Raw genomic sequence first — 24,500 nt, 5'->3', positions numbered from 1 at the left:
ATAATCTTGAGGTTAGCAAATATTTCTTAGACAAGTCACAGAAAGCAAAAAATCTAAAGTAATAAATTATACTTTTTAAAATTAAAATTATCTACTCTTCAACAACACTGTTGAGAAAAGAAACAGGTAAATCATCTATTAGAAGAAAATATTTGAAAAGTATATATTTAACAAAGGACCAGTATCTAAGATATATAAATATCTTGTAAAACTCAGTAATTAGAGTAAATAACCCCATGAAAAATGGGCCAATGAGTTGTACAGACAAGGAAACCAATTGTGAATCAGTACATGAAAAATGGGAAAACTTAATCATCAGGGAAATCTGAGAAGTCACAAAGAGGGATCACTACACACCTACCGTCATGGCTGAAATTAAAATGATTGGCAATACTAAAATTTAGTGAGAATTTGAAGAGATAAGTATCGTAGCATATTATGGGAATGTAAAATGGTTCAACTATGTTTTTAAATGATTTGGCAGTTAAAGTCAAATACGAATCTATCATCCTTGTGGCACAGGCATTTTATTTACTCAAGAGATTATGGTTTTCGGAATGGAGGAAATTTATGCGAAGTTTGTGTCTCAGAAAATCCGCAAAACCCGCTGGCGACCGCTGCCTCCGGGAAGTTTGCAGACCGCGGAGACGTTTGCTACAGGATCTTGGGACAATGAGGAAAATTATGTTTCACCGTGGTCTATTGGAGATTTTGGAAACTTGGACACTGATGGAGGGTTTGAAGGAGACCATCAGTTATTGTGTGATATCAGACACCATGGTGATGTCATGGATTTACCGTCTTTTGACCAGGAAAGAATTGTCACTGCTTCATCAACAGGATGTGTAACAGTTTTCCTTCACCGTCCGAATAACCAGACTCTGTCAGTCAACCAGCAGTGGACTACAGCTCACTACCACGCAGGCCCTGGCAGTCCTTCCTACAGCAGTGCACCATGTGCAGGTGTTGTGTGCAACAATCCAGAAATCGTTACAGTTGGAGAGCATGGTTGAGTGTGCAACAATCCAGAAATCGTTACAGTTGGAGAGCATGGTCGAATAAATCTCTTCAAAGCTGATCACAAGGAAGCTACAAGAACCATAGACAATGCAGATAGTAGTACATTCCATGCTGTAACCTTTCTTCAAACTCCTGAGATTCTTACTGTAAATTCAACTGGACAGTTGAAAACATGGGATTTCAGACAACAAGGAAATGAGCTTTCTCATATATTGTCACTGACTAGTGACCGAGTGCCACTCCACTGTGTTGATAGACATCCCAACCAACAGCATGTTGTAGCTACTGGTGGCCAAGATGGAATATTGAGTATTTGGGATGTTAGACAAGGTACTATGCCTGTATCACTGCTGAAGGCTCGTGAAGCTGAAATGTGGGAAGTTCACTTTCACCCATCCAACCCAGATCATCTGTTTACCTGCTCTGAAGATGGATCCCTCTGGCACTGGGATGCTTCTACAGATGTACCTGAAAAGTTGTCACTCTTTCACCAAGGAGGAAGAAGCAGTACTTTTTTGTCTCAGAGCATTAGTAACCAAGCTAATGTTCACCAGTCTGTCATTAGCTCCTGGCTCACCACTGATCCTGCAAAAGACCGAATTGAAATCACAGGCTTACTTCCAACTAGGTCTCTGTCTGTGAACAGTTTGGATGTTTTAGATCCTTGTCTTGTTTGTGGAACTGATGCAGAAGCAATTTATGTTGCTAGATATCTTTTTTTCATAGAAATACTGTAATTATAAGATTTCAGATAGAACATAGAATTAGCCTTTTGAAATCCAACTTCTGTGCAAAATTTTACTATTTTGTAATAGTAAAATTATCCATCAATGTACATAATTTTTTAATAAAATGAAATATACATAAAAAAGAGATTATTAAATGTTTATGTAATTATGTATATGTGGTAATGTAAATTATATATGTGTATTCACAAAGATATTGTAAAAGAATATTCATTGCAGCTTTATTCATAATAAAGGTTGAAAACAGCTCAGGTGTCCATCCATAGGAGAATGAATAAACAGACTAATACAACAAAATACTACTTAGTAGTAAAAAAGAAGCAAAACACTAATACGCAAGACATACGAATCTCAAAAACATTATATTGAACAGAAGAAGCTCTATACAAATAATAAGTACTACATAATTCCTTTTATATAAAGTTATAAAATAGGTAAAAATAATCCAAGTCTGTAAAAATTTAGAACAGTGGTATGAGGGTATGGGGACAGGATTCAGTTAACAGGGACATTGGTTGATGTAATGTTCTATTTATTGATCGGATTTGGGTTACGGAGATGTATGCACTACTAACCATTAGTGAATACACCTACTTAAGATTTCTACATTTTACTGCAGTCAGTTTTACAACAAAATATTGAAATGCTAAATACTGAACTCTACTCAATGGTAAACATGCTGAATATTAAAAGTGATGGTAATAATGTCTACAATTTATTTTGAAAAGTACCGAGAACGAGATAGAGTGATGGATGGAGGAGAGATAGATACGTGGATATATACATGGTAAGATAACAATAGTAAGGTGTCAATGGTAGAAATCATGTGGTGAATAGAAGTAAGGGAATTCACCCTCAAGTTTACTGCAAGTTTGAAATCTTCATAGCACAATGTTGAAATAAAGTTTTTATTCTTTCATTCCACTCTCATGTTGCTTAGGTTTACACTCTGAGAATATTTAATGAGATAATATTTGCAAAACCCTTAAAATAATGTTTGGTATATAGTGAGTGCTAAATGAGGGGTTTGTTTTTGTTTTTTAAAGCTAACTCATTAATCAAATAGCAAAATACTTTTAAGTATGAAATTAGATGTCACACTGCAATGCACTGGTTAATGAGAAATTTTCAAAATAGGTTTGTGCTGTAATTCAAACAGACCTAGAATTGGCTTGAGTTGTTTTCTCCACGTACCTGCATGGCACCGACCTCTCATCAAGGAAGGTACAGAGTCGCCGTGTTACTGTGTAAGCTCCAGTCCAAAGGGTCATTTGAGTGAGTTTGTCAACATTGTTTTTTGATAACAATAGGACCGATAATTTGCAGCTGGTGTCAGTGATAACCCTGGAGAGCTCTGCTGTTGGGACTGATTGTATAGGAAGAATATGAATACGTAACCAGCAGCATATAAGAAATTTTGGCCAAAACTTCATTTGGGGCTTCCTGGTTCCAAAATATCCCATGTACAGGTGAATGTTTGGTTAATCTAGAGACACAGCTCCGTTGGAAAGGCCCACGTAGAGGGAGAGCAGTGGCATCTCTCGACTGCTATCCCCAGCCTTAGCTGTACCTTACTTAATACTGCAGCCATCCTGTGCCCTTAGCCATCCTTAGCTGTACCCTACTTAATGCTACAGACATCCTGTGCCCTTCTTGTGCAGTAGACTTTTGATTTGTAAGCATTGCCATTTGAGGTCCTGTGGGCCTTCTTTAGCAATATAGAACCCTCACTGCTACCTTTAGCGCAGTATTTTAGTATAATTTTCTTTTAAACCAAATTAAATGAAGAACATCATTTCACACAGAGTTTTTTTTGTTTTGTTTTGTTTTTCTTTTTGAGAAAAGAGATGGTAGAGGCATGTGTTATCCTCAGTGGAATAGTGTCCAGCACCTCATGAGAGAAAAACACCTCATGTCTAATAATGCAAGTGACCTTTGACTAGGTGGGTTAGCAGTATCTAATCTAAACCAATAGTAGGACAACACAGTTTTGAAGATATAGTGAAATCTATTTTATTGAGACACTAAACAAAAGAAAATCAACTATAATTTTCCCCGAATTTGCTTAAAAGCAGCAGATAATGTTTCATTTATCAATACACCCAAGATGCCAGACTTTTTTTTAACACAGTTATCAGTTGGAACATTGTGATGGTATTCTGATTATCTCCAAAAGTGAATCATGTACATGCATGTGTACACATTGTACTGTCTTCTTCATCAAATAAAAAATTATCAATATCTTGACTAAAGGGAAGTGGCAAATAATCTATGTGTAATCCACTGTACCCCACTACTGTAAGTCAGGCTGGATAGACTATCAACTATGAAGCTACCTGGTTCCTTTTTATTTTTACTTTGTGGCTTTTAAAAATTTTTTCTTTTTGTGCAAATCAGTTTAAAAGCTCAGTTGTTATCACAGTTTATGTGCAATTTATACATTTTTTAGCTTAAAATTCCAACATAAGCATTTTTCCATGTTGTTGTGAATATACATAAAAATCCTTTTTAATAGCTGAGTCACAGTATTAGGAGAAGATAAACCACATATTACAGAAAAATTTCTCTACTTTTGGACATTTACATGTGTTTGTTTACTTGCTTGTTTATTATAAATGCTGACATATTCACTTCTCTATATATAACTATTGCCACATTTTGAATTATATTTTAATGTGTAGAGTTTAAAAAAAAACCCTAGAAACAATATGATCAGGGAGTTCACAAAAGATAAAGTGGAAACAACTAAGCAGCATGTTTTAAAATGTTGAATCTACCTGATTTTCTTACACCATTTAGGATTCTGAAACTGAAGAATATACATGATTCCAGGGGTGTAAAAAACTGGGGGTCAGGTAATCACTTACACTTAGAAGAGTCGATTAAACACAGTGATTAAAACAATTAAATGGCACATATGTAAAGCATTAATACAAAAAATAAAATAGGATGCTGAGTTGTGAAGGGGTTGTTCAAGATTTACTCAACATTATTCTGCTAAACACTGCATCTTTAAGATATTTCTTGAAGAAATATTCTTTGTCCAATTAAATTGGAAACACTTTGAATGGATTGTCCACCACCCACCCCACCCCCCAGCAAAGTCACCATGAAGAAAAACTGACTAAAGCCATGGAAAAAACCTGCAGGAAATAAGCTTGCTTCATTTTGCGGTCAGTCAACAGTTTATCATGCTGTCCCTTCATTGTTATTATTCCTTATTTCAGCATGGGATCCTTTTCTCTTGGCAGCAATACCAGTGTCTTAAGTGCAGTTCACTTCCAGACAAGCTGGATTATTCTAGGAAAAAGAATTTTCTGGAATTGAGAGTTTGTAGGAAAGGATAGTATGCACAAAAGAGAAAAAAGGAAAAAAAAACTTACCACGGTTGGCAAAATACTTTCACCTGACATGACCTGAACAAATTTTCTTTTTTCACCTTACTTGCCTGGATGGGTATTTTTACAATAAGCCTATGAAAAACTCAGTACCATGGATTGAATGCAATATATTTTTTCTTTTTTTAAAATTATACTTTAAGTTCTAGGGTACATGACCACAATGTGCAGGTTTGTTACGTATGTGTACATGTGCCATGTTGGTGTGCTGCACTCATTAACTTGTCATTTACATTAGGTGTATCTCCTAATGCTACCCCTCCCCTCTCCCCTCCCCCAACCCCACGACATGCCTCAGTGTGTGATGTTCCCCTTCTTGTGTCCACGTGTTCTCATTTGTTCAATTCCCACCTATGAGTGAGAACATGCAGTGTTTGGTTTTTTTTGTCCTTGCGATAGTTTGCTAAGAATGATGATTTCCAGCTGCATCCATGTCCCTACAAAAGACATGAACTCATCATTTTTTATGGCTGCATAGTATTCCGTAGTGTATATGTGCCACATTTTCTTAATCCAGTCTATCATTGATGGACATTTGGGTTGATTCCAAGTCTTTGCTATTGTGAATAGTGCCGCAATAAACATACGTGTGCATGTGTCTTTATAGAAGCATGATTTATAATCCTTTGGGTATACACCCAGTAATGGGATGGCTGGGTCAAATGGTATTTCTAGTTCTAGATCCTTGAGGAATCACCACACTGTCTTCCACAATGGCTGAACTAGTCCCACTGACAGTGTAAAAGTGTTCCTATTTCTCCACATCCTCTCCAGCACCTGTTGTTTCCTGACATTTTAATGATTGCCATTCTAACTGGTGTGAGATGGTATCTCATTGTGGCTTTGATTTGCATTTCTCTGATGGCCAGTGATGATGAGCATTTTTTCATGTGTCTGTTGGCTGCATAAATGTCTTCTTTTGAGAAGTGTCTGTTCATATCCTTTGCCCACTTTTTGATGGGGTTGTTTGTATTTTTCTTGTAAATTTGTTTGAGTTCTTTGTAGATTCTGGATATTAGCTTTTTGTCAGATGAATAGATTTCAAAAATTTTCTCCCATTCTGTAGGTCGCCTGTTCACTCTGATGGTAGTTTCTTTTGCTCTGCAGAAGCTCTTTAGTTTAATTAGATCTCATTTGTCAATTTTGGCTTCTGTTGGCCTTGCTTTTGGTGTTTTAGACATGAAGTCCTTGCCCATGCCTATGTCCTGGATGGTATTGCCTAGATTTTCTTCTAGGGTTTTTATGGTTTTAGGTCTAACATTTATGTCTTTAATCCATCTTGAACTAACTTTTATATAAAGTGTTAGGAAGGGATCCAGTTTCAGCTTTCTACTCATAGTTAGCCAGTTTTCCCAGCACCATGTATTAAACAGAGAATCCTTTCCCCATTTCTTATTTTTGTCAAGTTTGTCAAAGATCAGATGGCTGCAGATGTGTGATATTATTTCTGAGGGCTTTGTTCTGTTCCATTGGTCTATATCTCTGTTTTGGTACCAGTACCATGCTGTTTTGGTTACTGTAGCCTTGTAGTATAGTTTGAAGTCAGGTAGCATGATGCCTTCAGCTTTGTTCTTTTGGCTTAGGATTGTCTTGGCAATGCAGGCTCTTTTTTGGTTCCATATGAACTTTTAAAGTAGTTTTTTCCAATTCTGTGAAGAAAGTCATTGGTAGCTGGATGGGGATGGCATTCAATCTATAAATTACATTGGGCAGTATTGCCATTTTCATGATATTGATTCTTCCTATCCATGAGCATGGAATGTTCTTCCATTTGTTTGTGTCCTCTTTCATTTTGTTGAGCAGTGGTTTGAAGTTCTCCTTGACGAGGTCCTTCACATGCTTTGCAAGTTGGATTCTTAGGTATTTTATTCTCTTTGAAGCAATTGTGAATGGGAGTTCACTTGTGATTTGGCTCTCTGTTTGTCTGTTATCAGTGTATAAGAAGGCTTGTGATTTCTGCACATTGATTTTGTATCCTGAGACTTTGCTGAAGTTGCTTATCAGCTTAAGGAGATTTTGGGCTGAGACGATGGGGTTTTCTAAATATACAATCGTGTCATCTGCACACAGGGACAATTTGACTTCCACTTTTCCTAATTGAATACCCTTTATTTCTTTCTCCTCTCTGATTGCCCTGGCCAGAATTTCCAATACTATGTTGAATAGGAGTGGTGAGAGAGGGCATCCCTGTCTTGTGCCAGTTTTCAAAGGGAATGCTTCCAGTTTTTGCCCATTCAGTATGATATTGGTTGTGGGTTTGTCAAAAATACTCTTATTATTTTGAGATATGTCCCATCAGTACCTAATTTATTGAGAGTTTTAAGCATGAAGGGCTGTTGAATTTTGTCAAAGGCCTTTTCTGCATCTGTTGAGATAATCATGTGATTTTTGTCTTTGGTTCTGTTTATATGCTGGATTACGTTTATTTATTTGCATATGTTGAATCAGCCTTGCATCCCTGGGATGAAGCCCACTTGATCATGGTGGATAAGTTTTTTGATATGCTGCTGGATTCAGTTTGCCAGTATTTTACTAGGGATTTTTGCATCAATGTTCATCAGGGATATTGGTCTAAAATTCTCTTTTTTTGTTGTGTCTCTGCCAGGCTTTGGTTTCAAGATGATGCTGGCCTCATAAAGTGAGTTAGGGAGGATTCCTTCTTTTTCTATTGATTGGAATAGTTTCAGAAGGAATGGTAGCAGCTCCTCCTTGTACCTCTGGTAGAATTTGGTTGTGAATCCCTCTGGTCCTGGACTTTTTTTGGTGGGTAGGCTATTAATTCCAGTGGGTCCCTGACCCCTGAGTAACCTTACTGGGAGGCACCGCCCAGTAGGGGCAGACTGACACCTCACACGTTCAGGTATCCCTCTGAGATGAAGTTTCCAGAGGAAAGATCAGGCAGCAGCATTTGCTGTTCAGCAATATTCGCTGTTCTGCAGCCTGTGCTGCTGTTACCCAGGCAAACAGTGTCTGGAGTGGACCTCCAGCAGACTCCAACAGACCTGCAGCTGAGGGTCCTGTTAGAAGGAAAACTAACAAACAGAAATGACATCCACACCAAAACCCCATCTGTATGTCACCATCATCAAAGACTAAAGGTAGATAAAACCACAAAGATGGTGAAAAAACAGAGCAGAAAAGCTGGAAATTATACAAATCAGAGCACCTCTCCCTCTCCAAAGGAACGCAGCTCCTCGCCAGCAATGGAACAAAGCTGGATGGAGAATGGCTTTGACAAGTTGAGAGAAGAAGGCTTCAGTTGATCAAACTTCTCAGAGCTAAAGGAGGAATTCAAACCCATTACAAAGAAGCTAAAAACCTTGAAAAAAGATTAGACGAATGATTAACTAGAATAACCAGTGTAGAGAAGTCCTTAAATGACCTGATGGAGCTGAAAACCATGGTACAAGAACTACGTGATGAATGCACAAGCTTCAGTAGCCAATTCAATCAACTGGAAGAAAGGGTATCAGTGATTGAAGATCAAATGAATGAAATGAAGCAAGAAGAGAAGTTTAGAGAAAAAAGAGTAACAAGAAATGAACAAAGCCTCCAAGAAATATGGAACTATGTGAAAAGACCAAATCTATGTCTGACTGGTGTACCTGAAAGTGATGGGGAGAATGGGACCAAGTTGGAAAACACTCTTCAGGATATTATCCAGGAGAACTTCCCCAACCTAGCAAGGCAGGCCAAAGTTCAAATTCAGGAAATACAGAGAATACCACAAAGATACTCCTTGAGAAGAGCAACTCCAAGACACATAATTGTCAGATTCACCAAAGTTGAAATGAAGGAAAAATGTTAAGGGCAGTCAGAGAGAAAGGTCGAGTTACCCACAAAGGGAAGCCCATCAGACTAACAGCAGATCTCTCGGCAGAAACTCCATAAGCCAGAAGAGAGTGGGGGCCAATATTCAACATTCTTAAAGAAAAGAATTTTCAACCCAGAATTTCATATCCAACCAAACTAAGGTTCATAAATGAAGGAGAAATAAAATCCTTTAGACAGGCAAATGCTGAGAGATTTTGTCACCACCAGGCCTGCCTTACAAGAGCTCCTGAAGGAAGCACTAAACATGGAAAGGAGCAACTAGTACCAGCCACTGCAAACACATGCCAAATTGTAAAGACCATCGATGCTAGGAAAAAGCTGCATTAACTAATGAACAAAATAACCAACTAACATCATAATGACAGGATCAAATTCACACATAACGATATTAACCTTAAATGTAAATGGCCTAAATGCTCCAATTAAAAGACACAGACTGGCAAATTGGATAAAGAGTCAAGACCCATCAGTGTAGTGTATTCAGGAGACCCATCTCATGTGCAGAGGCACACATAGGCTCAAAATAAAAGGATGGAGGAAGATCTCCCAAGCAAATGGAAAACAGAAAAAGGCGGGGGTTGCAATCCTAGTCTCTGATAAAACAAACTTAAAAACAACAAATTTCAAAAGAGACAAAGAAGACCATTACATTATGGTAAAGGGATCAATTCAACAAGAAGAGCTAACTGTCCTAAATATATATGCACCTAATACAGGAGCACCCAGATTCATAAAGCAAGTCCTTAGAGACCTACAAAGAGACTTAGACTCCCACACAATAATAATGGGAGACTTTAACATCCCACTGTCAACATTAGACAGATCAACAAGACAGAAAGTTAAAAATGATATCCAGGAATTGAACTCAGCTCTGCACCAAGTGGACCGGATAGACATCTACAGAACTCTCCACCTCAAATCAACAGAATATACATTCTTCTCAGCACCACATCACACTTATTCCAAAATTGAACACATAGTCATAAGTAAAGCACTCCTCAGCAAATGTAAAAGAACAGAAATTATAACAAACTATCTCTCAGACCATAGTGCAATGAAACTAGATCTCAGGATTAGGAAACTCACTCAAAACCGCTCAACTACATGGAAACTGAACAACTTGCTCCTGAATGACTACTGGGTACATAACGAAATGAAGGCAGAAATAAAGATGTTCTTTGAAACCAATGAGAACAAAGACAGACATACCAGAATCTCTGGGACACATTTAAAGCAGTGTGTAGAGGGAAATTTATAGCACTAAATACCCACAAGAGAAAGCAGGAAAGATCTAAAATTGACACTCTAACATCGCAATTAAAAGAACTAGAGAAGCAAGAGCAAACACATTCAAAAGCTAGCAGAAGGCAAGAAATAACTAAGAGCAGAGCAGAACTGAAGGAGATAAAACCCTTATCAAAGATTTTTTGTCTTGAAGGACAAAAAGCCCTTTAAGAAATCAATGAATCCAGGAGCTGGTGGTTTGAAAAGATCAACAAAATTGATAGATCACCAGCAAGACTAATAAAGAAGAAAAGAGAGAAGAATCAAACAGACGCAATAAAATATGATAAAGGGGATATCACCACCAACCCCATAGATATACCTAACTATCATCAGAGAATACTATAAACACCTCTAAAGAAATAAACTAGGAGAATCCTAGAAGAAATGGATAAATTCCTGGACACATACACCCTCTGAAGACTAAACCAGGAAGAAGTTGAATCCCTGCATAGACCAATAACAGGCTATGAAATTGAGCAAAAATGAATGCAATATATTTTTAAAACCTCTTAAAATCACCTGAAAACTGGAAACTCAATTTATCTTTTTTTTTTTTTTTTTTTTTTTTGAGATGGAGTCTGGTTTCTGTCCCCCAGGTTGGAGTGCAGTGGCGCCATCTCGCTCACTGCAAGCTCCGGCCCTGGGTTCACTTCATTCTCCTGCCCTTCCCCAGCCTCCTGAGTAGCTAATTTATCTTATTCCATCAAATCAAAAGGTAGCAAGAAGAAATAAGGGCTTCAGAAAACAATGCAAATTCAAATTCTTGGATCCTTAACCATCAGTGCGAGGCTGGGGTTAACTGGAATCTTGGTTTAAGTGTACTTTGAAAAAGCATATTAAGTATTATAACTTTTTTCAAAACAAAACCAAATGTACTTTTAAAACAATTTCTAATAACCCCTTATAACAAGGTTCCCAACCAGGGGTGAATTGCAGGAGCAGACTTTGTGATATGTGTGTTGGTGGGTCCTAACTGGTGGGACTCTGAGGCTATGTTTCCTGTTTGGGCTTCTTCAGGGAAGTAGAAGAAAGTAAGAATTTTAGGTACTTAGGATGCAAAGCAGAGTCTAAAGTATTAAGAAATGTTGCTATCATAACATTAAGTCCTCAGGGAATTGCACAATTTCTCACATATTGGTGATAAAAGCATCCGCTCATGTATTCCTATTACTTTTCCATTTCAGGTCCTGATTGTTGCCTTGGGCATTTAGAATTTCTTCCACCAGTTTCCTACAGTGGTCTGTGACCAGAGTTGATCCCGCCAGCAGCACATTAGACGAGGAAACTTTATCCATAGTGGAGGTTATTGTTGTGCAATTCCCAAGTAAAGAGCCTTTGTTCTGTTGGTCGATGGCTTACTCTTCTCTGACTGCCCCTACTAGATTACCTGTATACATTAGAAGAAAGGTCAGTTACATAAATAATCCGTCCTACACCCCTAGAGCACCTATAACTCAGAATTATAGATATAGAATCAACAGGTGGTAAAATAAGAAACACTCAGCACCTGTGAGATCTTTAGCAATCCTGCAATCCTGCTTTCTGGAGTTCAATTCTTCACCTGTATAGTAAGAGAGTTGGGGTAGTTAGACTTCCTACTTTTTTTTTTTTTTTTTGTCTTGCTCAGGCTGGAGTGCAGTGGTGCCATCTCAACTCACTGCAGCCTCCATCTCCCAGGTACAAGTGATCCTCCTGTCTCAACCTCCAGAGTAGCTGGGACTACAGGCGTGTGCCACCACACCTGGCTAATTTTGTATTTTTAGTAGAAACAGGGTTTCACCATGTTGGCCAGGCTGATTTTGAACTCCTAGAATCAGGTGAGCCACCCGCCTTGGCTCCCCAAAGTGCTTGGATACAGGCGTGAGCCCCTGTGCCCGGCCTAGACTCCCTTCTGAAGCTCTGAAATACAAAACAAAATTAAAAATTGTTATTTTAGTGAGATCAGGGATCTAGAAGGGAGAGGGGACATCCCTTGAACTCAGCAGATCAACCTCTTGAAGAGCCAACCGCTCCTTCTCAAGGGAGAGCATTTGTAATCATTGCAGCAGACTTAATAAGGAAGCACAAATCTCACGCAAAATAACATTTTAAATGTACCAATTTATTACGGTCACTAAAGTAAAACAGTACATTCCTTTTTCTACACACGAATAAACTAAAAATCATCAGATAAAAAGCAGCTGTTGTGTAAGGAGCTAAATTTATTGAGGGAAGGGGGGAAAAGCAGAAAAGAAGAAGACTTTTATTCCTCTCAAATATTCTAATCATGTGGTATGTATAAATAGATACATAGCTATGGGAAGCAAATATTTTTTTCTGAAAAGTAGGAAAATAAATTTCCTACTTTCCAACAGGTAGGTAAAATTCATTGCAAAAAGCTAGTCTTCATTACGCAAAGGAAAAACATTTGATTGAAGTTTACATCTAGAGATGGAGTACAGTCAAGCTATATAGGTCATAGTTAATTTCATGCTGAATGCCCCAGATAAAGCTGTGAGAGGGAAGGTTAGTTCACATGTATGGCTTTCAGATTCTCTCAGTCAAGATGTGGATCCTTGTTTTTCCATCTGATAGGACATCCTAGCACGCACTCTACTGATTATATCACATCAACCACGGAACCCTGCAGCACACCAAGGCACCCCCACATAAGGCAAATAAACAACGTGTTGTCAAACTTCCAAAGGTGATGTGCTATAATAAAATTTAAAAGCAAAAAACTTGAATGACAGTTGTAAATTTAGGTTTCTCATAAGTAGTGTGTGGCAGGCATAAAATATTTTGTGAAATGAGTACTTCGAATTAGGATACATATGAAAGCTTAAGGCCGGTTTATAGCTACTACTTTCAAAGACTTCTGAGATATAGTTCTTAGAGATGTGAACAAGAATAAAATTGCAAACAGATTAACTAACAATACTGTTTTTGTTTCTATTTTGTGCTGATCCAGAGTAAGCAAGTTCTACATCAACAAATGTTTCAGGTATTTCCCGAGGAAATTTAGTTGCACAAATTTAGTTAGGGATGTTGCCATTGGCCAGTGCCTAGACATCTTCCATGACAAAGTTATTGAGAAAAAACCACTGAGTGGTATCAAACAGTAAAATCAACACAGGAAGTTAGAGGAACTTCATTTCCTAAGTGCTGCCCCAGTCTTACCGAGCTCCTGCATGATTCTGGGTGAAGGGGGCCTGATAATCAGATTGCTAATCAAAGATATTGCCCTGGGAATTTTGCCTCCTTGCACTCAATTTTTCATCATTCATTGTATTAAAGGGTGTAGTATCATATGGAATACAGATTTACCAGCTTTCAGAAAGGGTTGTGCCAAAAATGGGGTTCAGCAGTCAGTCTGACAGCATTTTGTGAGTATTGTCTGTCTTCACTTCCTTTCACACCCTGCTCTGGCCTTAGTGGAGGATTCTCATACAGGACCAGAGGGTATGAGTGAAGAATATTTAGTATTGACCTTTCTCTTTCAAGTATGATAACTATGAATGTCAACAGAATAAGAAAGAGTGGAGGGAAAAACTGTTGCAGATGTCATATTAGTCAAGATTCTCTGGAGAAACAGAATCAATAAAAGGAAATGTATTATGAGCGATTGACTTATGTGGTTATGGAGGCTGAGAAGTCCCAGTCTACCATCTGCAAGCTAGAGACCCAGGCAAGCTGGTGGTGAAGTTCCAGTCCGTTCCCAAAGGCCTGAGAACCAGGGAGTCAATGGTATACATGCCAATCCAAGTACGAAGGCCTGAGAATTAGGAGAGGCTGATGGTATAAGTCTCAGTCCAAATCAAAAGGCCCAAGAACCAGGAGCACCAGTGGATGTACCAGCTCAAGCAGACAGCAAATTCAGCATTCCTCCACATTGCTATTCTATTTTAGTTCTTAGTGGATGGGAGGACACCCACACACATCGGTGAGGGTGATCTTCTTTATTCAGTCTACTGATTCAAATGCTAATCTCTCTAGAAAAGCCCCCAGAGATACGCCCAGAAATACTGTTTTACCTGCTATCTGGGCTTCCCTTATCCCAGTCAAGTTACCCATCACAGATCAAAACAATGTATTGCCTCAGAATCCATGTCTGAAGCACACTTAGTAAGAGGGATACACTCTGATTGCCTTTTCTCTCATGTGTTCCTTCTTTCTGTTATTTGTTCATTGTCTCACATTTGGTGATTCCACAATCATTATCCCCTGTTTTTTTGTTTTCTTTTCTTTCTTTTTTTTTTTTTTTTTTGAGACGGAGTCTGGCTCTGTCGCCCAGGCTGGGGTGCAGTGACCGGATCTTGGCTCACTGCAAGCTCTGCCTCCTGGGTTCACGTCATTCTCCTGCCTCAGCCTCCCAAGTAGCTGGGACTACAGGCGCCCGCCACCTCGCCCGGCTAGTTTTTTGTACTTTTTAGTAGAGACAGGGTTTCACTGTATTAACCAGGATGGTCTCGATCTCCTGACCTCGTGATCCGCCCGTCTCGGCCTCCCAAAGTGCTGGGATTACAGGCTTGAGCCACCGCGCCCGGCCTTTTTTTTTTTTTTTAATGAAGACAAACGTGACTCTATGGTCTAGGAGAAAAGCAGATTTGTTGTCATTAAAGATCATGCTGCTTTTCTTGAATGGTGCTTCCGAAAGATATGCAATTGGTTGTTTTATGGTGTGTTGAAACACCATGGAACAATACTCTGAGAGTTAGAAGATTGGCTTTTTAAAATGATTTTTTTCTGCATTTTATAAAGAATTCTTGACATAATCACTTGACTTATGCTAATGTTTTGATTTCCCAACAGCAAAATGAAATCAATAATGCACAGTATTTACTTACTTTGTGGCAATATTTGGGGGCGGGTTATGAAGAAAATGATTTTAGCTATCTTGAAGAATTTTTAAAATGTTCTGACAAATTATTATATCCCATTTAGCAGTTAAGAAAATAAAAGAAAAAAACTCAAGTAAATTTTTATACTGTAGACATTTTAATTGGAGCAGTGAAGAGGATATAAGGAAGACTTATATGTCTATCATATAAAATTGCTTTTATATAAATAAACTATTTTGTGACAATGAAATAGTTATCAAATATGAAAGCCTGCAATGACTAAAAAAAGCTAAGTCAAAAGACTAAGCTAAATTGGAAATTATTAAATAATAAACAAACTGTAGATAAGAAAATAGTTTGTCTGGTAGGCATTCTTTCCACATTTACACAAACTTTCTATTTCTTTTTAGGCCAATAACCTAGGAAAAAACAATAGTAATCTAAAAGGCTTGTCTCATGTCCCCCTTTCAACTGATATTTGACAATACATTAACTTTTCCTAGTTTAATGGAAAACAACATGATTATTTAACTTCCCAAGTATCATAATAGAGAATTGAATATGATTTAAAGATCCCAAATGAGTCCCCTAAAATCCTCATACATTGAGTGATCAACATTGTAATGCGATGAGATTAGAGACCATTGGCATTACTTTGGAAGTCCTGGATTATTTCTTGTATGGCTAATTAACTGCACAGTACCCACATATGTGGTTAAACAGTCTTCTATAAGTTTGCTACTATTTTAAAAGAAGAAACCCTATGTTAAGGCAACAATTTAAGTGAAGAATGAAAGAAAATGCTTACTATATTTGTCACTAGGTTCTTCTTATATAAACAATATCTAAATCATAACATTTTAAGCTAAAACAGCACTTTCGAAAGTTCAAGTTCTCTTGATCTATAAAAGTAATTTGTGACTGCACAGTAAGCAAAACAAAGGTTACCAATCCATGGCCCAAATTATTAAATAGGAAAAACGAAGGTGGGCATGATTATTTTTACATTTCTGACAGATGCAATTTTTCACATGCTAATACTTCGCTGGATGATGGGAAGGGTTAGGAGAAGGGATTGTCACGGAAATGTAGATGCACTTGTAGAAATTGCTTGCTGGAATGCAGGAAGGAGCTTTGATCCTGCATGTACAGCTTCTGTGTAGAAAACCCAATGTGTAGTGTAGAGATGGAAAAACCCCTTCCTTTTTGTTTTTATTTAAAATGATTTTCTTTCATGTATCTGAAGCTTGAGTATCCATTAAAAAACAACATCAACATCCCATAAAAGTAAGTTTGCACTATGAGAGGCATGTGTTTGCAGGCTGCTGCCATTCTGTGTCCTTCTGTTTCAGCATCTATAAAAGGAAGTGCCTGGATTATATACTATTTAAGGGACTTGAAGATAGAAAATTTGATATTGTTATTAAAAGGAAGCTTTGATGGATTGATGAAAGGGTGCACATGTTATAAAGGCAGCATCATGAAATATTAACTAGGTGCAGTCTATGTGGGCGTTCCCTGTACTTTTAGAAATTTTCATAATTAAATATTGAAAAGTACAATGTTGATTAATAATATTCTACAGTATGTACTGATAGATAAGAATTGATACATGCGTTCACATTATTTAGTATTTACAGTAATATCTGAAATATCAGCTCCATTTTATAGATGCAACTGAGGAAAGAGAAAGGGTTTACCTACAATAACCCAAATAGTTAGCTAAAGATTATAAAAAGAAAAACAGCTCCTGATTGTTGTAATAAAAATTCAAATTAAGTGTGTGTGTATATATATATCTATTTGCCAAGTAATTATTCATACTTTAGGCAAATGTGCCCAGCAGCACATTAATGACACTATTCAATTTTATAGAAATTTACAGTTTATAAAGTAGTTTCAGATGTGTTGTCTCATTCGGTTAATGAAACAAAACTGTGTGATAGGTCAGGTAGGAGATATTACCTGTATGTTAGCAACGAAGCCTCTCATCACAGAGAAATATCTTGATTTTCTCAGGGTAATCCAATAAAATATCAGATCATGGCCCAGAATCCTGGTTGTCTATCTCCTATTGGAACTGTATAGACTATAAAAGAAAGGAAGGGACTTTACTCAGAAGCAACTAACAATCAAACTGGCAAGATACGTCGTATGAAGTAATTTGAAAATAAATTTAAAACATTAGCGAATACACTCTTGGTTCTGTAAGAACACAATAGTCAGGAACGTACTAAAGAAATTCACAGAAAGACAAAAGGCTGCTGTTAGTTCCAAGATGACTGATCTTCAGGTTTTTTACATCAGTGTCAATTCAGAAAAATTTGAAATACAAAAATTTTATTCTTTATCAGTAGTTCCCAAATTCTCCAGCAAATTTGATGGTATACTAATGATCCTTAAATTCATTTTTTTCTAAAAAAATGAATCTTGGTCAGACAGGAACTCATGCCTGTAATCCCAGCACTTTGGAAGGCCCAGGTGGGAGGATCACTTGAGGCCAGGAATTTGAGACCAGCCTGGACAACATAGCAAGACTCCAACTCTTCAAAACATAAAAACATTAGCCAGGCATGGAGAGGCATACCCGTAGTCCTAGCTCGTTGGGAGGCTGAGTTGGGAGGATCACTTGGGCCCAGGAGTTGGAGGCTGCAGTGAGCTGTAATCAGGCCACTGTACTCCAGTCTGGACAGCAGAGCAAGACCCAGCCTTTGGGGAAAAAAAATGTGAATCTTGGGATGGTTCACTTATAAACCTGAATAATCCCCTTATTTGTACTTAGGACCATCTAATAAAAGTCCATATTATCATCACCATGACCTCAATCTGCTCAATCTGTTTTTGAAAGGAATGCCCCTATGACTACACCAGTATGGGATGAATATTTAAGAATTTATAGTGACTTTGAACAATGTAAAGTTATAATAACAGAATCCAGACAAAATACAAAATTTCCTTTTCAAAGGCAATAACAATTGCTGATTTTGAATTAAGGGAATTAAATTCCATGGTTTGATTCTATTTTCCTTGTTGATACAATCTCAAATTGTCAAAATAAAATTTCAGTTAAGTATATTTTTTCCATTGTGCACTTTCATGGAGAAAAGAAAAATAAATAAAAGCAACAAAACGAAAATGTTAAGTATGGCAAAATAAAATTATAAGATCTTTTTCAATTGGCTCATTTATTAGGATATTATTATTGTATAATTTTAAAAAGGATAGTTAGATTTTCTCTGATGTCTGTACACAAATTTGATTCTGTCAATAATCTATTTGGCATTAGCCAAAATAGTAGAATGTATGGTTATATTTATAGAAACATGGTACAATATCTATATAAGATAAAGTCATAGATGCATAATAGAAAATCTTATGTAATTATAGTTCATTAACATATCATATTTGAATTTGAATAAGAAATTAGAATATGAAACAATAAAAATTGTTTAAAATTACAATGCACACTGAGGCTCTAAGAAGAATGCCCTTCACCTGTAAGGGAAGTAAGCCTGCATAAACACATTGGATATTTCCATTCCTTCTGATTTTTCTGTAATCCATTGTGGAAGGGAGATCATTGGCACCTTCAAAGTCTTAGGTAAAAACATTAGTTTCCTCATTTCGAATCACTTTAATTGAATGTGTAGTGTGTATATGGAACTATAATTCTGTCCAGAGGTTGCTTGTCAAACCATGTTTTTATTGTAATTACCTGATTTGTTCAGCTTTAATCATATTTAGTTTTGAAGGTCAGCTGTCCTGCTCAGACACGGTTAGTTGAAGAAGGGAAAAATATGTAACACCCACAGGCAGAAAGCCTAAAAGAAAGAAAAAGGAAGAGAGTATTGTCTTCCCATTTGGATAATAAACAGAGCCAAGCTGTCACCTACAAATTACTGTAAACTGACAGATCATATTATTTCCTTTCACTTCATTACATTTCATATCCAATTTTGGAATTTGATGCTGACTTGTAACTTTTGGGAAAGAAGTCTTATCATTCTTCTTTGAAGATTCTTGTTAGATGCCAATGATGATGAATCTATTCACAAATAGACTTAAAGAGAGAAAGCTGAAAATGGACAACATCCCTCTTTTCCATGATTTCCACTTTGGAAACGATTTTAAGTCAATTTTTCATCACATTTCTATAGATTGTGGAAACCTTCCCAAATTCACCTACCAGGCTCTAGGTTAACTTTTGTGAAGAAGTGCTATTTTAACACTATGACTCCACTTAATGCCACAAATCTATTGGATTATTATAATCAGTCAACATCACTTACAAATACTTATTTACTATCTGATACATTCACATATAATCAATACGGAGCAAACTACCCATTTTATCTTGAAATTGTTAGCAAGAGGGAACCAATCTAGCTAGTGACTTCATCTTGGTACCAGGTTGAAAATGATGTTATTAATGGTGTCAAGGAAAAGAAAAATGAGAAATAGCAAGATGAAGAAAATTAGCACCAAAAGCAAATTATAACTAGTATGTAATAACCAGCAGAAGGATTTGATAGGAAATCTAAGACAACTGAACACTTTTGTACAAGGCAATAGGAAGATACCACACATGATTGTGTCCAAAGAAAGAAAATTTTAAAAATTCAAAACAAAAATAGCCACTATGATGACCCACTTATCTATTGCTTATATAATACAAAATCCCCAAACTTAGGGGTCAAAATGCCAACCATTATTCTATTCCTATGGTTTTTAATTTGAGTACTTGGTGAGGCTCAACTAGGTGTTTCTGATTCTCTCATGCATTTGCACCCTGACAATGGCTGGAGCTAGAGCTAGCTTAAAAGGTTCTTCACTCACATCTGGAACCTCAGCTGGGCTGTTGACCAGAACACCGATATATGGCATCTACATACAACCTGGGCTCAGGTTCTCACAGAGAATGAGCATTTTAATTTTTTCTTCTCAAGGAAGTTCTTACTTCACTGAAGGGGGAGGCCAGCACTAGTCACTCTTGCTATGATTGGGTCAGTAGGCACAGATTCTGAAAGTTGTTTATGAGATCCATTTGACTATCATATGCAACAATGTTTACAACCTTAGCTTTTATAAGTCATAAAATTTATTCTTTAAGTGCCTGTGCCCTGTATTTGTTTTATATTCCAATGTATTAAAAACTCAAGAGTCCCCCTTCAGAGACTCTACCATCTCAGTACCTTAATATTAGATGCTAAATAAATATTTACTAAAATCAATGAGAACTCTTATAGTTCTACACCAGATGAGAAATGTTGGATTATACTTAAATTAAATGAACTTAATTTAAAATTCCCTCCTAAAGAGATAAGAGGCATTACAGAGCCTATTATCAGCAAATCAAACCTTCAACTAAAAACTGAAAAATCTATGAGGTATCAGGCAGCAACTGATAAGACTTCAGGGACAGCTGAATGTCAGTGTTATTGATTTTTAAAAATTTTTCAATGTGTTTACTTGATTGGTGCCCTTCACACCATCTAAATCAAATCTGTCAAATCTTGGCATTTTGCTCTGATATAGAGTAATAATGATGTATTCAAAGAGGTGCCAACTTGGAACAGTGTTGGCTGAACAGGCTAAAATAGGTGTTGAAGTATTGACACCGGGTACTATTTCAACCCCTAGGCATGCTGTGAGCTAACACGGAATGAACTGAACTATGTGCCTGAGTTATTGGCAAACTACTTTTAATCATGTGCTACTGTTGAGTCTAGCCTACAACTCATTCCACTCACTTTCCTTATGGCAATATAAAATAAACTTGGGAAAAGATGCAGACTTTTATGTTTCATGGAACAAAATCTTCATGGACAAGACTGACAAAAAGCTCAGAATCTTGGGCCCTGTCCTTTTATTATTTTTTTTTCACATAGTAGATATAAATGATTGAAGTTAGTCAAGTTTTTAATTTTTAATTATGTGGGTATATAGTGTGTGTATACATACATTTATAGGTTCACGACATATTTTGACTCAGGCATGCAATGTGTAATTATCATGTCAGGGTAATTGGGGTATCTATTACTTCAAACATTTGCCCTTTGTCTTACAAATAATCCAACTATAGTCTTTCAGTTATTTTTAAATGTACAATTCAATTATTATTGACTATAGTCACCCCGTTGTGTTAGCAAATGGTAGGTCTCATTCATTCCATTTTTTGTACCCATTAACAATCCCCAACTCCCCATCACATGTCTCACCCCCACGATCCTTCTATACTCTCTCTGTGAGTTCAATTGTTTTAATTTTTAGCTTCACAAAGAAGTGAGAACATGTGAAGTTTGTCTTTCTGGGCCTGGCTTATTTCACTTAACATAATGACCTCCAGTTTCATCCATGTTGCAAAAAACAGGTCCTCAATCTTTTTATGGCTGAATAGTACTCCATTGTGTTTAAACAATCGCATTTTTTATCCATTCATCTGTTGGTGAATACTTGGGTTGCTTCCAAATCTTGGCTATTGTATTTTTTGAGGAACCTCCAAACTGTTCTCCCTAGTGGGTGTACTTATTTACACTCCCATTAAGAGTGGACAGGACTTCCCTTTTCTTCACATCTTCACTAGCATTTGTTATTGCCTGTCTTTTGGATAAAAGCAATTTTAACTGGTGTGAGATATGTCATTGTAGTTTTTATTTGCATTTCTCTGATGATCAATAACGCTGAGCACCCTTTCATATACCTGTTTGACATTTGTATGTCTCTTTTTGAGAAATGTCTATTCAGATCTGTTGCCTATTTTTAAGTTAAATTATTAGGTTTTTTTTCTATAGACTTGATTGATCTCTTTATGGATTCTGTTTATTACTCCCTTGTCAGATGGGTTGTTTGCAAACATTTTCTCCCATTCTGGGGGTTGTTTCTTCACTTTGTTGATTGTTTCCTTTGCTAGGCAGAAGCATTTTAACTTGATGTAATCCCATCTGTCCATATTTGCTTTGGTAACCTGTGCTTGTGGAGTATTACTCAAGAAATCTTTGCCCACTCCAATGTCCTGAAGAGACTCCCCAAGGCTTTCTTTCAGTAGTTTCATAGTTTGAGGTCTTAGATTTAAGTCTTTAATCCATTTTGATTTGACTTTTATGTTTTGTGAAAAATAGGAATCTAGCTTCATTCTTCTGCACATGGATATCCAGTTTTCCCATCACCATCGATTGAAGAGAGTGTCCTTTTCTCAAGGAATGTTCTTGGTACTTTTGCCGAAAATGAATTCACTGTAGATGTATGGATTTGTTTCTGGATTCTCTATTCTGTTCCACTATGAGTCTGTTTTTATGTCGGTACCATGCCTTTTTGGTTACTATAGCTCTGCAGTGTAAGTCAAAGGCAGGTAATGGGATTCTCCCAATCTTATTCTTTTTATTTAAGATAGCTTTGGCTATTCTGTGACTTTTGTAGTTCCAAATATATTTTAGGATAGTTTTTTCTATTTCTGTGAGGAATTTTTTTGGTATTTTGATAGAGATTGCATTGAATTTGGAGATTGCACTGAATCTGTAGATTGCTTTAATAGTATGGGCATTTTGAAAATACTCATTTTTCCAAACTGTGAACATGAAACAACTTTCCATTTTTTGAGGATCTTCTTTAATTTCTTGCATTAATTTTATATAGAGTTTATTGTAGAGATCTTTCACTTCTTTGGTTAATTCCTAGGTATTTTATGTTATTTCTAACTATGATAAATGGGATCAGTTTTCTTGATTTCTTTTTCATATTGTTTGCTATTAGTATATAGAAATTCTACTGATTTTTTTTTTTCTAATTTTGGATCCTGCAGCTTTCCTGAATTTGTTTAACAATACTAATAGTTTTTTTGGTGGAGTCTTTAGGTTTTTGCAAATATAAGATTATATCATCTGCAAACAAGGAAAATTTGATTTATTCCTTTCCAATTTGGGTGCCCTTTATTTCTTTCTTTTGTATGATTGCTCTAGCTGGGACTTCCAGTACCATGTTGAATAATAGTGGTGAAAGTGGCATCCTTGTTGCGTTCCCAATATTAGAGGAAAGGGTTTCAGTTTTCTCCCATTCAGTACGATACTAGCTGTGGGTCTGTCATATGTGGCTTTTATTATGCTGAGTTATGTTCCTTCTGTACCCAGTTTTTTGAAAATTTTTATCATGAAGGGATGTTGAATTTTATTAGATGTTTGTTTTAACATCAATTGAAATGATCATGTGGCTTTTGTCCTTCATTCTGCTAATATGATGTTTCACATTGATTGATTTGCATATGTTAGCCATCCTTGTATCCCTGGGATAAATCCCACTTGGTCATGATGAATAATCTTTTTAATGTGTTGTTGAATTTGGTTTGCAAGTATCTTGTTGAGGATTTTTGCATCAATCTTCATCAGTGACATTGACCTGTACTTTTATTTTTGTTGCTGTGTCTTTCTCTGGTTTTGGTATCAGGGTAATAATGACCTCATAGAATGAAGCATTTGGAAGTATACCCCCCACCTCTACATTTTTAAATAGTTTAAGTAGGATTGATGTTAGTTCTTCTTGAAATCTTTGGTAGAATTCAGCAGTGAAGGCCTTGGGTCCCAGGCTTTTTTTTTCTTCTGGGAGATTTTTTATTATGGCTTTGTTCTCATTACTTGTTAGTGGTCTATTCAAGTTTTGGATTTTGTTATGTTCAATCTTGATAGGTTGTATGTTTCTAGGAATCTATCTATTTCTTCTAGATTTTTACATTTATTGGCATACTGTTGCTATTGTAGCCAGTAATGACCCTTTGAATTTCTGTGGTATTGGTTGTAATGTCTCCCATTTTCCTCTCTAATGTTATCATATTATTATTATTTTTGAGACAGAGTCTCTCTCTGTCACCAGGCTGGACTATAGTGGTGCGATCTCGGCTGACTGCAACCTCTGCCCCTGGGTTGAAGCGATTCTCCTGCTTCAGCCTCCCAAGTAACTGGGACTACAGGCACGTGCCACCATGCCCAGCTAATTTTTGTATTTTTAGTAGAGACAGGGTTTCACTATGTTGGCCAGGATGATCTCGATCTCTTGACCTCATAATTCACCCACCTCGGCCTCCCAAAGTGCTGGGATTACAGGCATGAGTCACTGCACCCAGCCTCTAATATTATTTATGTGGATCTTCTCTCTCGTTTTTCTTACTTAGTCTGGCTAAAGTGTTGTCAGTACTTTTTATCTTTCAAAAAAAAAAAAAACTCAACTTTTTGTTGCACTGATCTTGTGTATTATTTTCTTCATTTCAATTTCATTTATTTCTGCTCTGATCTTTATTATTTTCTTCTCCTAATTTTGGGTTTGAGTTTGCTTTTGTTTTTCTAACTCTTTAAGCTGCATCACAAGGTTATTTACTTCAAAATTTTCTTCTTGTTTGATGTAGGCACTTA

The 24,500-nt window shown here is 36.7% G+C and overlaps 1 pseudogene; it reads left to right on the top strand.

Annotated features, from left to right (window-relative positions):
* Positions 1–511: 511 nt before the first annotated feature.
* LOC101017001 lies at positions 512–1,757 on the top strand (annotated as a pseudogene).
* The last annotated feature ends 22,743 nt before the right edge of the window (positions 1,758–24,500 follow it).

Source organism: Papio anubis, chromosome 6 (genome assembly GCF_008728515.1).
Source record: "Papio anubis isolate 15944 chromosome 6, Panubis1.0, whole genome shotgun sequence".
In the NCBI taxonomy this organism is placed as follows: Eukaryota; Metazoa; Chordata; class Mammalia; order Primates; family Cercopithecidae; genus Papio; species Papio anubis.
This window is presented reverse-complemented; position numbering and strand designations above follow the sequence as displayed.